The 15560-nt window shown below is 33.6% G+C and overlaps 1 protein-coding gene across 1 annotated transcript in view; it reads right to left on the minus strand.

Moving 5' to 3' along the window:
- LOC122408437 (protein lin-11-like) overlaps window positions 1–15560 on the minus strand; it is a 715873-nt gene that overhangs the window by 375812 nt on the left and 324501 nt on the right. The window contains exon 3 of the mRNA XM_043415231.1: window positions 6816–6872. The gene's annotated coding sequence lies outside the window, so the exon portion shown is untranslated. The remainder of the gene's footprint in view (window positions 1–6815; window positions 6873–15560) is intronic.

Genomic DNA, 15560 nt, shown 5'->3' on the forward strand with positions numbered 1-15560 from the left:
CAATTTGTCTGTGAATTCGGCCCGTAAATCTTGAGTCGCCTGCTGATTCTTGGTGATTTCATTAACCATGCTTTGCATTTGATTTTTTTATTTCTTGTATGGACTCGACTAAGCTTACTAACAAATGATTGTTAACTTCCCCAAATTCTATTTTACCGCGGTCTGATTGTCTCGAATTCTTCTAAACTATTCTCTTCTTTTTGATTGACCGCTAAATCCTCCCCAAAATTCGCTCTACTCTCATTAAAAATATTTCCCGCACCTGGAGGAGGGATCGTGAAATCATTGGTTTGTAATTCTGGATTTTGAAATCCGGCATCTGCCATAGCGTCATCCGTTTGACTTTTATTTTCTGCCATTTTTAAACCTCGAATAATTTTCATAAAAACGAACTTTTAAGCGTCAATACCCTTGCTTTCCTTTAGCAATGCCTGCCCCACGTTGGGCGCCAAAGTTGTAACGGTACTAATTTGTGTCAGAACACCCCGTTACGCGTAGATTCGAGCTTCTTATCAAATAAAGGAGCAGGCATGAAAGAAAAACAAAGGTGAGAGGAAAGATCTGTGAAAAACCAAAGAGTTTATTCAAAATTGATTTCTTTGTTGTTGTGTGAGTCGTTTACAAAAGAGAATTTTGGTTCGAGCTAAAGAATGTCTCCTTATTGCTTTTGGTATTTTTCGCACGCAAATGACTTAATCTCGCATTTAAAGAAGAGCAAATTTCTCAAAATAAGGTAAATTTCTCAATTAAAGAATTAAATTTCGCAATTAAATTTCGCAAATCGGGACTTAACTTTCACCAATAACGGATTAAATTTCACAAATAAATCTCGCAGACACTAAATTTGGTTTTGCAATGAAGCAATTAAATTTCGCAAATTAAAGAATTAATTTCACAAATTAAAGAATTAATTCCACAAATTAAAGAATTTCACAAATTAAAGAATTAACTTCACAAATTAATTTCGCAAATTAAAGAATTAATTTCACAAATTAAAGAATCAACTTTCGCAAATAAAGTTCGCAATTAAAGAAATGACTAAGATTTCGCAACCAACGAATTTTGGCTACGCAATTAATTTTCCCAAATAAAGAAGTAACTTTCGCAAACAATTAAATTTCGCAAATGAAGAATTGAATTTCGCAATTAAATTAAAGAATTGAATTTCGCAATTAAATTTGAGTTTCGCGATTAAAGAATTAAATTTGAGTTTTGCAATTAAATTATTTAAATTTTCGCAATTAAATTTGAATTTCGCACGCAGTTTAGAATTTTACGATTTCATACAAAAGTCAAGTAGATCTTAATTGTTTGCCTTAAACGTTGGCACCTATCAACCGGAATTCAATCCACCCAGGAATCTTAAGGCAGAACGAACCCGAACTGCCCCCGCCCTCCTGGCATGAAGGGAAGGATTCCCCCAAGAATCTTGCGACCGAACGGAGCCGAACGGTCACCGCCCTCTTGGCAGGAAAAGGAAGGGTAATCTGGCAGAAATCTTGATCCAGAACGAAATCGAACTGTCCCCGCCCTTCTGGTCAGATCGGTGCCCCAGAGTGGAAATCTTGAACCCAAACGGGACCGAATGGGCCCTGCCCTTCCAAACTGAGTCGGTGGTGATCTACGTTTTGCAAAGCGGATTCTGAGTTGCGAAGTCAGAATCGGCTGGTGAATTGCGTGTGCGGATCTGAGTTGCTCAGTCTCAGATCGGCGTGCGTAAGCGAGTCAAGCGTGATGGGGGCAAGACTGGCTCTCAAGACTAGCTCTCGACGCCTTTTTATATGCGAAATAACAAGGGAGAATAATGATAATGATTTTTGGCGGAATTCGCCAATTTTCCTGATTCGCTATTGAATTTAATCTCGAACTCTTTGTTTGCTCTAACATTTCTAATTGGCCAATTTTATTTTCGGTGTGCTTTATTATTGGTCGCTTGCTTTCGACCAATCGTGAATTTTTAATTTAATGAAATGCGCTTGTGCGGTAATTCACAATCGCCAATCAAAACTACTTAATTTTTCCATTGGTTGTTCGAAGAATTCGCCTATTTGCTGAATTTTTTGATTGGCTCTTGCGAGCCTGGTCGCAGTGACGCGCGAAACCTATTTAAATTTGAAATAATTGCTTCGAAATGATTTGATAATTTTTTTGTTATGTTTTCAAATGAATTTGCTCTGAAATTGCCACTGATTAGTTCGCACAAAATTTTCTTATACAATTCAGTCTTTTGTTGTTGAAGAGAAATGATTTATTCAATGAAATTAGTGAAAATAGAGTCTTCTTGTGATCTTCGTGGCACGGGTCGATAAGCGAGTCCGTACGCTGGCGCCTCTCTCTGAGTGATACGCGTATCGCTAATTGCCGTGTCGGTACGGGCGCATGCTTTGTTGTCGAGCGGTATCGTTCGTCTCAATACCCATATTCCCTAATCAAAAATAAGAAGTGATAATACTTGGCTCACATGTCAATACACAGAAGTTTCAAAGTTTGCAAGTACCCACCGCGGTTTATTCATCTACATTTTGATACAGACAGAAAAAAGTACCACAAATTCATTAAATCAATTATATCAATGCTAAAAGTAATAAAGACAGCGCACTTAAGAGCAAACAGAACTCAAAATTGATTGATGTATCTGTGCATTGGTTTTCGAAGACAGTAATTCTAGCCCTATTCAGAAATAAGCAGCTCAAGACTTAGGAATGAATTTTTCCACTCATATATTACAGTCGAAACGAAAACGTGAAAAGATTAGCACACCTGTCGCTTCACAGAAATATCAAAGTTTACGGGTACTTGCTGCATATCAGTATAATACATACTTTAATACTATGAGGAAAAAGATTTCAGAATTTCCTAAATCACATTCTCGAAAGTTATTATGTCACATTCGAAAAAAAAAGTGATAGACATGGTGCATGTTGAGGCAAGCGGAAAGGAGTAATTTTGTATGATGCTGAAGTTTGCAACGTTGAAGTCCAACGAAATGATAAAAAAAAAACTCTCCTAAATTCTAGTAATTCTGCAATTTCGCTCCCTGTCGAATTTGCAATTCTTAGTTCTTCAAGCTGCACCGATACTTCGTGAAATAAAAAATTGGTGAATTACAAATGTTTTTTTCAAACTTCAGCATCGTAATTTTGTATGTCTTCATGTTTACACGCAGACTAAATATCTGATCACAAATTCATCATGCAACTCAAGGGAATATCTATGCATTTACTCGGCCCAAATATGTTTTTGAAACTCGGGTGTATAAACTAGACTCTTTGTTACAAATGTTTCATATTGTGTTGTTGCAATCATTTTGAGGAAACAGAAATACACACAACATACATATTATCTAGAGAATGAATAGAAATTGGTAGGGATACTCTGTAAGCTAAGGAGGTAGAAAAAAGGGACTGTAGAAGACAGCCAAACTCAATGAAAGAAAATATGAGAATACGTTGGATTAGACACTTTTATTTAAGCAACATTGTTTTAAATTTGAATTAAAATTTAATTTAATTTAAATTTATATGAATTCATTTATATACAACCAATTTTGCGTATTTTTTCTTCAATATACTTGCGCGACACACAATTTAGGAAGACACACGGTTTTGGAAGGAACGTTTGAGGTTATAATGAACGAACGTTTTTTTTCTCGCAACTCCTATTGAAAATTTAACGAAATAAGAACAAATGATTGCAAGAAAATTATGTCACAAATAATCGTAAAAGTCGAAGTGATATTTTATATATTAACAAACACACGCGAACAGTTGTCATGAGATTAAACTAACCCGCACTGTTTTTACGAAACTTGCATAACACATTTTTACTGTTATATAAAAACTGTAAATCGAATTTACACATTTCGCACTGTTTCCCCGAAATTTTATTATATTGACGATGAACGAAAGAAATTATTTTGACAGTCGATATAAACGATGTGACACGAAGACTGAGAGACCGACTATCGTAAACAAACATGGGAACGATGTGGTGACAAAAACAAGAAGATCGACGGTGTGAAGACAGACGACGGGACCGATCTGAAGTTTTCTTATCGGCGATTAATTGAAGCCAGTCTTTTCTCGGCGGGGATTGGCTATGAAGGGCATCAAAATACCCTAATATGTAGTGGTCGGTACGCGTATACAGACACGGTAAATCCATAAATGTGTTAGTACTTTTGCATAATCTTGAGCCTGTGCAAAGTTTTTTCTCAGCAATTACGCAACTGATCGTGTTGGTTTCGGGTTCATTTGAAAGGGATTTTAAAAATTAATCTCTAAACCTATTTTCGCATTACAAAACGTCTCCGCTATCCTCGAAAATGGCATGCCAGTTTTACCCTCACCACCGCGAATCGTTTTATTCAGAGAAAGTATAGTTTCGGCGAGAGCCTCAGACCAGCAGATGACAGAGCTGTCAATGTACTTGTCCCGAGACTCTACCGAGTCTCTTGAAACCAAAAAAATAAAATGAATGCTAGTCATTCATAAAAAACGAAATTGTACGGCAGAATCCGGTTAAAAATTTATTGAAATGCGATTCATTATTAGTTTCATTTTTTTAATAGTCGTATACGTTAGTTCTTATACTAAATGGAATTCGTTCGCTGGAAGAAGTGAGAAATAAAAATTGCCGTCATTGAATATATGTTGTTTTTACGTGTTATTTGATTCTTTTGACACTTTAAAAAATAGATACAGATTAGTATTTTTCCAAATATAAATGTTTGTTTAAGATTTGTGAAATTTTTGATATTTTCTCACGGTTTAAAATAATTTTCATTGCGACATTTAAGAATTTTCATTTCAATCTTTTGAGGTTTTTAATATTTTGTTGGATTAATCAAATGTGGATGTAAATAAAACACATGCGTTGTTTCAAAATCAATCGAATTGGTGAGTTGAAACAATTTCATATTTGTTTCGCCACTCGTTATCGTAGTTTTGGGTTGAAACAATTCAATTTTTTTTTAATTTACCGATCCTTTTTTCAGTGTGGTGATATTCATTGATATCACCATTAGTTCAGGAATTATCAGGGTTTAAAATTTTCAATCCTTCCAAAACCCGTATTTTTTCGAAAGTTATAACACTCGACAGTGAAGTAATGACGATCCAAAAACTGATGTAGATACTCTTTTCATGGAATACTATTTTATTAAAAAAAAAAAATGAAGCATATTAAGAATGGTCGGGGTCACAGCCTAGGTGAAATGGCGTGGAATGCCTCGTACACTTTAATACGAGAGGCGCCACCGTCGATTTTGAGTGTATAATTAAAAGGCAAAAGTCGGGCATTATCCATTTGAGTGCGATAAGCTAATTCTCATAAATTTTCCATGCAGAATTTTCGTTGAAACACCAAAATATTACTCGACTAAATATGAAATATATGTTATTTTACTCGTAGGTATGTTTCTTTGCCATCGTTCGACCTGATTTTGTGTATGTCTTCCAATTAAGTAGCATAATAAGAAGGGCTGTAGGTCTTCCAATTAAGTAGCATAATAAGAAGGGCTGTAGAATCGCCAGGATTTTATCTTTTTTTTTGACATGCGATGTAACTCTGGAAGATACGTGTTTACATTTCAATTTCGGAGGTTACGTCGTTTCCACTCACGTTTAGTGAATATTTTTCTCATGCGTATTATTCAAACAATTATTTAGTGCACTAAAAACATGAAAACAGTTCGAAATAAGAACTGTTTGAACAAACTGACGCCTAAATGGATATTTATAGGATATCTATGACAGCTTGACTTGAAAACAGTGCATAAGAGATGCAGGTGACGAGTCCCAACAATACCTTAATTTCATATCAGCCGTCCCAACTATCATTCATCTAAACGCGTGCTATGCAACTGCTTCGTAAACACATACTTCTCAATAAGTTGTTATCTACAATTAATTGCTGAACCCCCACAATAACTGATACATGAAGTTTGATTAGTATACCATTTATATGAATATCTGAACCTTTGAGTACACTTTTTCATGACATCTATTGACGTTAAAGGTGGTGAATAAAATTGGAGATAGGGATGAAAAAATTAGATGAGTGCCAATGAAAAAATCTGATCAAATAAATAAAGCTTACCTTGAGACCATTATGACATTAGCAAAATGATTGTAAGATAATTTGTATTCTTCATGAACCCAATAACACCATCATTGGTTGAAAACAAGCGTGCCAGTTGCATTGGATCTTGGACCCCGAATGATCAATGACTTTTGGTCAATAGTTTATTTCTAATAAACTTAATGGAAATAAATTACGTTACATTTCATCGTTCTTGCCGAGAATATTTTTCATAGCATATGATTCAGCAGTAACATTCAATTTATACTCAATATAACGTTTAGCAAGATTTCGTTTATTCGCAATAAATTTCTGTTTGCTTTTACTCTCACATATAAGCTACAGTCAAAGCAATAAGCATAAGGATGTATGTATGTTTTCATTTTCTCTATATCATTACTTCTTTCGTCTGTTTTTTTTTATTTTCATTTATTTTGTTCCTGAACAAAAACGCTTCCAGTACGATTCGTGATTCTTCTCGGAGTATATGTCTTTGTAGCTAATATATATCGACCTTTCTTCTTTTCCATCTCTGTTCTTTTCACAGGTAACAGGAAAAAGGATTCACGTGAGAGAGATCAGCCATATAAACCGGTCGGTCGGGTTACCTATACCCCTACCAAGATATAAGGCCACCTGCCCGCATAGTCTGGCCCTTCGGTGAAGTCTTCGACGATGACAACAACGAAACAACGACGACCAAACGAACGCTATAAAATTTATTCAAAACTTACATGCATACTTGTGAGCGCATGCGGGCGTGTGCTTGTCGCGTGCCTGCGCGCATGTTCCTGAAACAAATATTTTTATACATGCATTATCCTGTTCCTCAATTCATCATGTTTGCTTTATCTAAAGAATAAAAAAATATTTTGCTTCCATGTGAAATAATATGATCCATGTAAATCCATGTAAATATTCCATGTGAAATGTCTTACAATAAAACAATCTAACGTTTGACATTCTATTTTTATTTTTTCCCCATGTTTCACCCCGTCATTGATAATTTTTTCGATAGTGAACTACAATCTTAGCTGCTGCCTATTTTTTTTCGTTTCTGTAATTATCTCCTTATTGAAGCGTGAATAACAATCTAAGATTAAATAGCAGAAATACACTCATTTATGCGTAAGTTTTTGCGGTGTTACAAAGGTAAAATATTAACACATACCGATAACGAGTAACACGCGTTTTCTTTCGACGACTAAATATCTGCGACAAAGAATTTGACGATTACATATGCGTACGACAACATATCTGGCGACATCATATCCAGCGTCGGTAATGAGCTGTTTACATTTATCCAACATAAAAATTTATTTGGATAACATCAGCCTATTACACAGCTATACAAAAAAATTGTTTTTCGTCTTCAGGAATTAGAAACTCGTATCCCATAGTATTTCGATCTGCTGAAGCTTAACTAAAGCAGATTAGGTTCAAAGTCATTGCAAAGTCAAATTGAGAAAAATGATTGAATTTTGAAACTACTAGAAATATAGGTATATGGAATCGTTTCAATCTCAACCTGGAATCAGTTTGATCTCATCAGGTAAAGGTCAAGAGCAGACCTTTTAAAGGATTATACGCAGTTGCAAGGTTAAAAAAAGTTGCTTTTGTATGCATTTTTTTTGGAACAGGACTTTATTTGACAAAAACAAGAAACATTAACAATTGTGGTGGTAGCTATTAAGTTTATATTGGCATTTTTTATTTTCAAAAATCTTGATCTACACTTCCTGCGAGGACGGTCTCCTGGAGGTCCTTCAAAATAAGTTGTCTGACGGTGTGCACGATATCTCTGGTGTGAATTATTTTAATGAAAAAAAGAACAAAAAGATTCGATAAAAGAAATAAATAATTATGGGAAATCTTGTTCTTCTCAATACTTGAATTTTGATCTTAATACTGGAAGAATATATGTCCGACACGGATGTATTAAAATTGTAAATCAACCGGTTGAGCCGTTTTTGAGAAATCGTACTTATTAACTTTGGAAATGTCGTTTCGAGAACAATACGTTAAAAGTTTAAAAAGTCGTTTAAACATCGTTTTTTTTTTGTTCTAACTTACATAGCGTTATTCATGCCAAAGCCATGAGATGAACCCTCTGCATCATTAACAAATGCTCCGATTTAATGTTGTCTGCGAGCCATTTCCCCTCGCGCATATCGAGCACCAGGATAACAGCTGGTACTGCGATCTTAATGAGATCATGGCCACTATTTAAAAATCTGCAGAAAAATCTGATTTTTTTACACAGCATAGAAAAATGTTCGAAAATTACGGTAAAAAAAATTGAGGGGAGGTTACCGAACATTTAAGCAAGAAAATAAGTATTAAAAATTGGACATCGTAGTGGCAGTAAATGGATCGTGATTTTTCAATCAAATTTAAGGGATCGTAAATGCTGAAAAAAAAAAATTAAATCATATACGTATTCGTTGAACATTTATCTTGTTAATGGCGTTATAAAAATATCAGGTCACCGAAACTTTAAGAATGAAATCATAAATTAACTACGATTATCGCTCACGATGAATCGTTGAATACTAGGTTCGGTACGACATCGGCAACACCGCTCTATCAGCTGTTTATATATATGTATATTAGGGTGGCCCTTAATATGGGTGAAAAAAAAAATTGATCACGCCACCCCCCAAAACGGTTCCAAATGATAAAAAAAAAATCTACGCAAAGCCGTAGCTATGTCCGGTAAGAGGAAGACGTGCCTGTAAGCATGAACTTGGTTTTAAATATCAATTTTTCTGCATGATTTAGTAATTTTTAAAAATGTTGTATTTCAGTGAAAAATGGTCACATCGAGGTCTAAAAAAACGCATTTTGAAGCTTCAAGTTTCCAATTTCAAGATCTTATGACGAAAAAAATGCAGAGCTATATGTTGTGCGCAATTTTGAGAAAAAGTGCGAGAAAAAAACAGCAAATTTTTATGCTTTTTTATCAATTCCATAAGCGTAGATTTATTTTTTTCAACTAAGCCATGGTATGGACCGGATAGCTGGTTTATTAGGCTTCAATTTTCTTTTTTTTAAACTTGGGTAGGACCATTTTTTGCTGAGATGTTGAACTTTGAATGAAAAACTCTTTTGTCTTTGATCGACGATATCTCAGCAACCAATGGTCGCACAGGAAATTCAAGGGCAGTTCTGAAAATTGGAATGATGTCCTACAAGGTTCCGTTGCAATCTTGAAGATCCATTTTTTATTCCATCCTTGTCGTGAATTTAAAAAAATAGGAAAAAATGTATTTTATGGTTTTTCAGAAAGTCAATAGCCAAATTTCAAATAATCATGAAATGACTGATGTTGAGTATGCCATTTACAGCTGAATATACCCCCAAAAACCCTGCCGAAGTTACATTTCGATCTAACCAATCGTTTCTTCGTTGCAACCGATCAAACATTAATCAAATTTGAGGGTCACGTTTTTTACGTTAAACGAGTCATGATCATGACAAAAATGAAAAATTAAAAATTTCCAAGTTTTTTCTACATTTTTCCCATAAATAAGATTGAAATATACAAAAAAAAAATTCTGAAAGTTTTTGATGAAAATTGATTGTTAAGGCTTCCAACATTGAGAGCTTCTGAAAAACCATAAATTACCTTTTTTTTCCTATTTTTTTAAATTCACGACAAGGATGGAATAAAAAATGGATCTTCAAGATTGCAACGGAACCTTGTAGGACATCATTCCAATTTTCAGAACTGCCCTTGAATTTCCTGTGCGACCATTGGTTGCTGAGATATCGTCGATCAAAGACAAAAGAGTTTTTCATTCAAAGTTCAACATCTCAGCAAAAAATGGTCCTACCCAAGTTTAAAAAAAAGAAAATTGAAGCCTAATAAACCAGCTATCCGGTCCATACCATGGCTTAGTTGAAAAAAATAAATCTACGCTTATGGAATTGATAAAAAAGCATAAAAATTTGCTGTTTTTTTCTCGCACTTTTTCTCAAAATTGCGCACAACATATAGCTCTGCATTTTTTTCGTCATAAGATCTTGAAATTGGAAACTTGAAGCTTCAAAATGCGTTTTTTTAGACCTCGATGTGACCATTTTTCACTGAAATACAACATTTTTAAAAATTACTAAATCATGCAGAAAAATTGATATTTAAAACCAAGTTCATGCTTACAGGCACGTCTTCCTCTTACCGGACATAGCTACGGCTTTGCGTAGATTTTTTTTTTATCATTCGGAACCGTTTTGGGGGGCGGCGCGATCAATTTTTTTTTTTTACCCGTATTAAGGGCCACCCTAATGTATATCGACGTATATGTTTAGTTGTGACGTGCTTACATTAGTGTATCGGTACTGTACAGGCGTGTATACTTTCTCGGTATAATTAATAGAAAAATGTTTTTTGTTCATATTTATACAAATATTGTGATAACAAAAATATTTGTAATCACAAATAATGACGTAACCTCAAATTCAAATAAATTGTTGGTTATGTGTATCAAGTCATATGTGAGTGACAAGCTATCAGTTTACCGTTGGCAAGGTAGATATATCTCTCCACCAACAACAAAGTTGCCAAATCAAAAAGTTAACTAGTCAAATTTTTACTAATAATGATATTTTTTTTATATAATTGATAATTACAACGGACTAATTGATTAGTTATGTTGATTTTTAAATCTATAAATTTTGAGAGAATATAATAGCACCAATCCCTTATCATGACAAAAAATTCAGTTGTTCAACGCTCGTGTCCAAAAATCAAACAAAAATCCATTTCTACCGGATTTCGTCGCAAATCAAACTATGTTTCGCAGATGTAGAAAATATCGAAAAATGTGATTTAATTAGCCAATTCTGGCTGAGGTCCATTTTCGGACACCAGATTTATCTCATCAACGCAATGAATCAATAAAAATAAGAAGTAGTTTGAGTACGCCATGACACCTTTTACGCCCGTCATAAAGGTTATTTTATCACAAATTGCACATATATTTGCCACAACCGAAGAGACCGGAGCCGGATTCACACCACTTCACTGCTCATTACGAAATTTATTTGTCGCAATATCATAAAAATTCACAGAAGAATCCGATGAACACACGCGAGACGTTTGACATGTAACAGCGACCATATTTACTATATTTCGTGGGTCACGTGAGTTCGGTGAATCTTGAAGGTGTTTACGTTTCGAGCGTCCTTACAAATATTATGTATTCATTGATGATCGCCCGTTCTCCCATGATATTACCAAATTTGTAAAACAAATTTTTTTAACTCTACTGAAAATTACTTTAAAATGTCAAATAAATCCGAGTGCACTACTCAAAAATATTACAATTCTATACTATTCAAAAACCTTGCTTAAATTTGTTTTATTTCGATGAACGAGTCTAGTGTCCTAATAGACCAAGAAAATACGGTTTTATTGTTGAAAAAAATAATAACGGATAACGAACGGTGCTGTTATACGCGGAATAATCCCCAGAAGCTAACTGACCAAAATTGTATTCGAGATTTCCATTTTCTTTTTTTTATTAACAATTTAGTGTAAGAAATCGCATTTTTTTATTTTTTGTTTAAAAAAGAAAAACTAATGGAGCAATGTTAATGTTTCCAACGGACGAAATATAGAGAACTAAAATACGAAGAGAATGAGATCTGGAAAAATTCGATCGGTTGATTATTAAGGGAGGAAACCCGAAAAAAAAAATTTTAAATAGCGTTTTTTCAGAAATTCGGGATAAACTTCCGAAAAACGCATACCACCAATCGGTCTGAAATTTGGTATACTTACGTATTTTGACCTCCTAATTATGAATATCATAATGAAAATTGGCGCGAACGCCATTTTGAATATGAAAATCGAAGACGAACCTCATTCCTCAATTGATTTGGACGAATTAATTTCAACGAATTAATTTCAACTCCTAGAAGTTAAAAGTGATATCTTACGTACTTCTCACCACTAATCTACTTCAACAGTCGGTAAAACACTTACTTTGCGTACCGCCGGCAGGCTCGAAATGCGAGGAAAATGTGGTTGCGTTATATAAAAAACTTTGCATAGGCTCAAGATTATGCAAAAGCTACTAACACATTTAGAAATTTGACGTGTTTGTCAAATACCATCAAAGGCCCCATGTCCCTGGGGTTAACTTCACGGTGGTATCGTGGACTGATGTCACATGCCAGCAACTCCACTTCGTCGCTATATAACCGAGATATTATGAAAAAGGGTTATGTATCGTGTGCTAGATAAATTCGTGGTGATCAGTTAATCGTGTCGTCGTGAATTGTTTCTAAACATAGATTTATTTGAATGAATAATTGGTTGAATACAAATAAATTATAATAAATTTTTCAAAACTTTTATAAAATATAAATATCTAAACCAATGTATTTTTGTCATATTTTCTTACATTTAGTTGGGCCGTGTCCTCCAGTCCCTTTTTTCCACCTCTTTAGCTTACAGTTTATCCATACAAATTTCCGATCATTCTCTGGACTATACGTGTATTGCGTATTTCTATTTCCTCTCATTGAGTTCATCAACATAGTTTGAAGATTTATGACAATAACTCTTGTTCGATCTGACCTGGTTGTTTATACACCCAAGTTTAAAAAAGAATCTTTTTACCAAGTAAATTCATAGATATTAACTCCTTCGCAGTGAGGTAAAAATCACATTTTCGTGCCATTTTTGTGTTGGAAAAAAATTTTCTTAGATTTGTCTCAAAGTCATAGTATGAATGTTTTTGGGGTCGCTGATTACGAATTCGACATCAGATTTTCAAAATTCAAAATGGCGGATCCAATATGCCGGACGCAAATTCGAAAAATGGTTTATTTTCGACGAAATTAAAAAACCATAAACTTCCCCTAGGAAAAAAAGGTTGGGACAAGTAGATTGATGATCCCTAGTTTGTTGATAATTCCATCCATAAAAAAAATCTGAATTTTTTTTTTTAATTGTAAAAAAATTACTTTATAAAAAAAAATACAGAACAGTTCGAAAAAAATTTCACAAATCTAGAAAAAACATTATATTAAAAAAAAAACTAATCTGTATCTATTTTTTAAAGTGTCCAAAGCATCAAATAACAAGTAAAACATAAAAAACCGAAACATCACGCTTGAAATAATTTTGGAAACCGATGCCTCATTCTTTTTATTTTATTCGAACAGCTAAATTAATTAAAAAAACTTCCATCTAATTTACGTGCAGCATTAAAATTTATTATATCAATTCGAGGCCAAGTATTTTCTAATCAATTGAAATCAGTCACCATTTGAGTTACGTGTAGCATTAAAATTTATGATATCAATCGAAGGACAAGTAATTTATGAGTAACTCCAAATTTCAACATTATGGTAATTTCTACTCTGTGGTGGCAGAGACTTATAAGAAAATCGATTCTCTTCAGGCTTTCAGGAGCTTCTGATATTATTCACAATATTCGACATCGATTGGATCGATACAAATTATGTTTAAATATGAGTTAAAAGTACTTGTCCGGCCCATCACTATTCATACAAATAAAAATCAATCATAAAAAAACGAAATTGAACGGCAGAATCCGGTAAAAAATTTATTGAAATACGATTTAGTATTAGTTTAATGTTCTTAATAATAGTATAGGTTAGTTATGCCGAATGAAATTCGTTCGCTGGAAGAAGTGAGAAATAAAAATTGCCGTCAATGGAATACAAACTTGGGAGTTATTTTGGAAGCTTGAACATATTTAATGGGCAAAATGTTTTTTATTTATCGATACACATAAACATCCCTTGTATACGGCAGGACAATTCGTTTCCATTCTTATTAAATAAGTGCAGTTAAGGGAAAATGACTTGAAGATAACTCTCTAAATTCCCTCTGCATGAATATTTGTGCTCGATCAGTTCTAAAAAAGCCCTGATTTTTATTTGAATAAACAATTTTAATGGAAAGTGATGGGCCGGACAAGTACTTTTAACTTATATTTAAACATAATTTGTATCGATCCAATCGACGTCGAATATTGTGAATAATATCAGAAGCTCCTGAAAGCCTGAAGAAAATCGATTTTCTTATAAGTCACTGCCACCATAGAGTAAGAAATGGCTAGCTTGCATGTGATTTTTTTGGTTTTAAAAGCTTCTAAGAACAATTCCATAATGTTGAAATTTGGAGTTACTCATAAATTACTTGTCCTTCGATTGATATCATAAATTTTAATGCTGCACGTAACTCAAATGGTGACTGTTTTCAATTGATTAGAAAATACTTGGCCTCGAATTGATATAATAAAATTAAATGCTGCACGTAAATTAGATGGAATTTTTTAAAATTAATTTAGCTGTTCGAATAAAATAAAAAGAATGAGGCATCGGTTTCCAAAATTATTTCAAGCGTGATGTTTCGGTTTTTTATGTTTTACTTGTTATTTGATGCTTTGGACACTTTAAAAAATAGATACAGATTAGTTTTTTTTTTAATATAATGTTTTTTCTAGATTTGTGAAATTTTTTTCGAACTGTTCTGTATTTTTTTTTTATAAAGTAATTGTTTTAGAATTAAAAAAAAAGAATTTCAGATTTTTTTTATGGATGTAATTATCAGCAAACTAGGGATCATCAATATACTTGTCCCAACCTTTTTTTTCCTAGGGGAAGTTTATGGTTTGATATCAAGTCTTTTTTCTTAAAAGTTCCTTATTTATGTTCAGATGACTATATCATTTTAGTTTAAATTTCTATGAATTATTCATGATTTTCGGATTACAAGGTTGGTTTGCACGAAAAAAGACCTATTTTTCGTCAAAATTGTACCGAAAATATTTCGCCACAGGTCTGTTCTTGGACCGTGGTGATTTTTCCCCTTGTCTTCTAATATGTTTTATCCATTGGGAACTCAAGAGCATGGAGCAATGCGTGTTGCGGACCGAGATATGATTTTCGGCTTATAACGTTAGAAAAAAGAAAGGAAAAGAGGAAAGATAGATCAAATTAAAGACACAACAAATCCAACAGAATTGGCCATTTTTGAATGTCGTTTTTGCATTCTGAATCATTTTTACATTCTGAATTGCATTTTTGTGTCATCCAAAACGTGCCCCGATGAAATATATTTCCAAAGTTTGCAAGTGGCCGCTGAGATCCAATTATATTCAGTTTGATAGTTGCAGAAAAAAGGCACCCGGAAGCATTTATCATGTGAGAACTCAATGAAGCAAAAAACTGAGCGTACCTAATTCAACAGACCAACAGAATTCAAAGACGTTTAAGGTAGTGATGTTCAATTTTTTCTTAAATATCGATTTTCGTATCGATCCCGTATTGTATTCGTAAAAATCGATTCTATTGAGTATCATTAAATTGAAAATCGATCTCTAGAAAATCGATCCAAAAAAGTTCATGAAAATCCCTTGTTGATTTGAACATAGCTCAAATAAAAAAATTCGAAAATTAAAAAATTCAAAGCAAGTTTTTGGGAAGTCCGGAACAAG

This window comes from Venturia canescens, chromosome 3, assembly GCF_019457755.1.
Source record: "Venturia canescens isolate UGA chromosome 3, ASM1945775v1, whole genome shotgun sequence".
NCBI lineage: Eukaryota > Metazoa > Arthropoda > Insecta > Hymenoptera > Ichneumonidae > Venturia > Venturia canescens.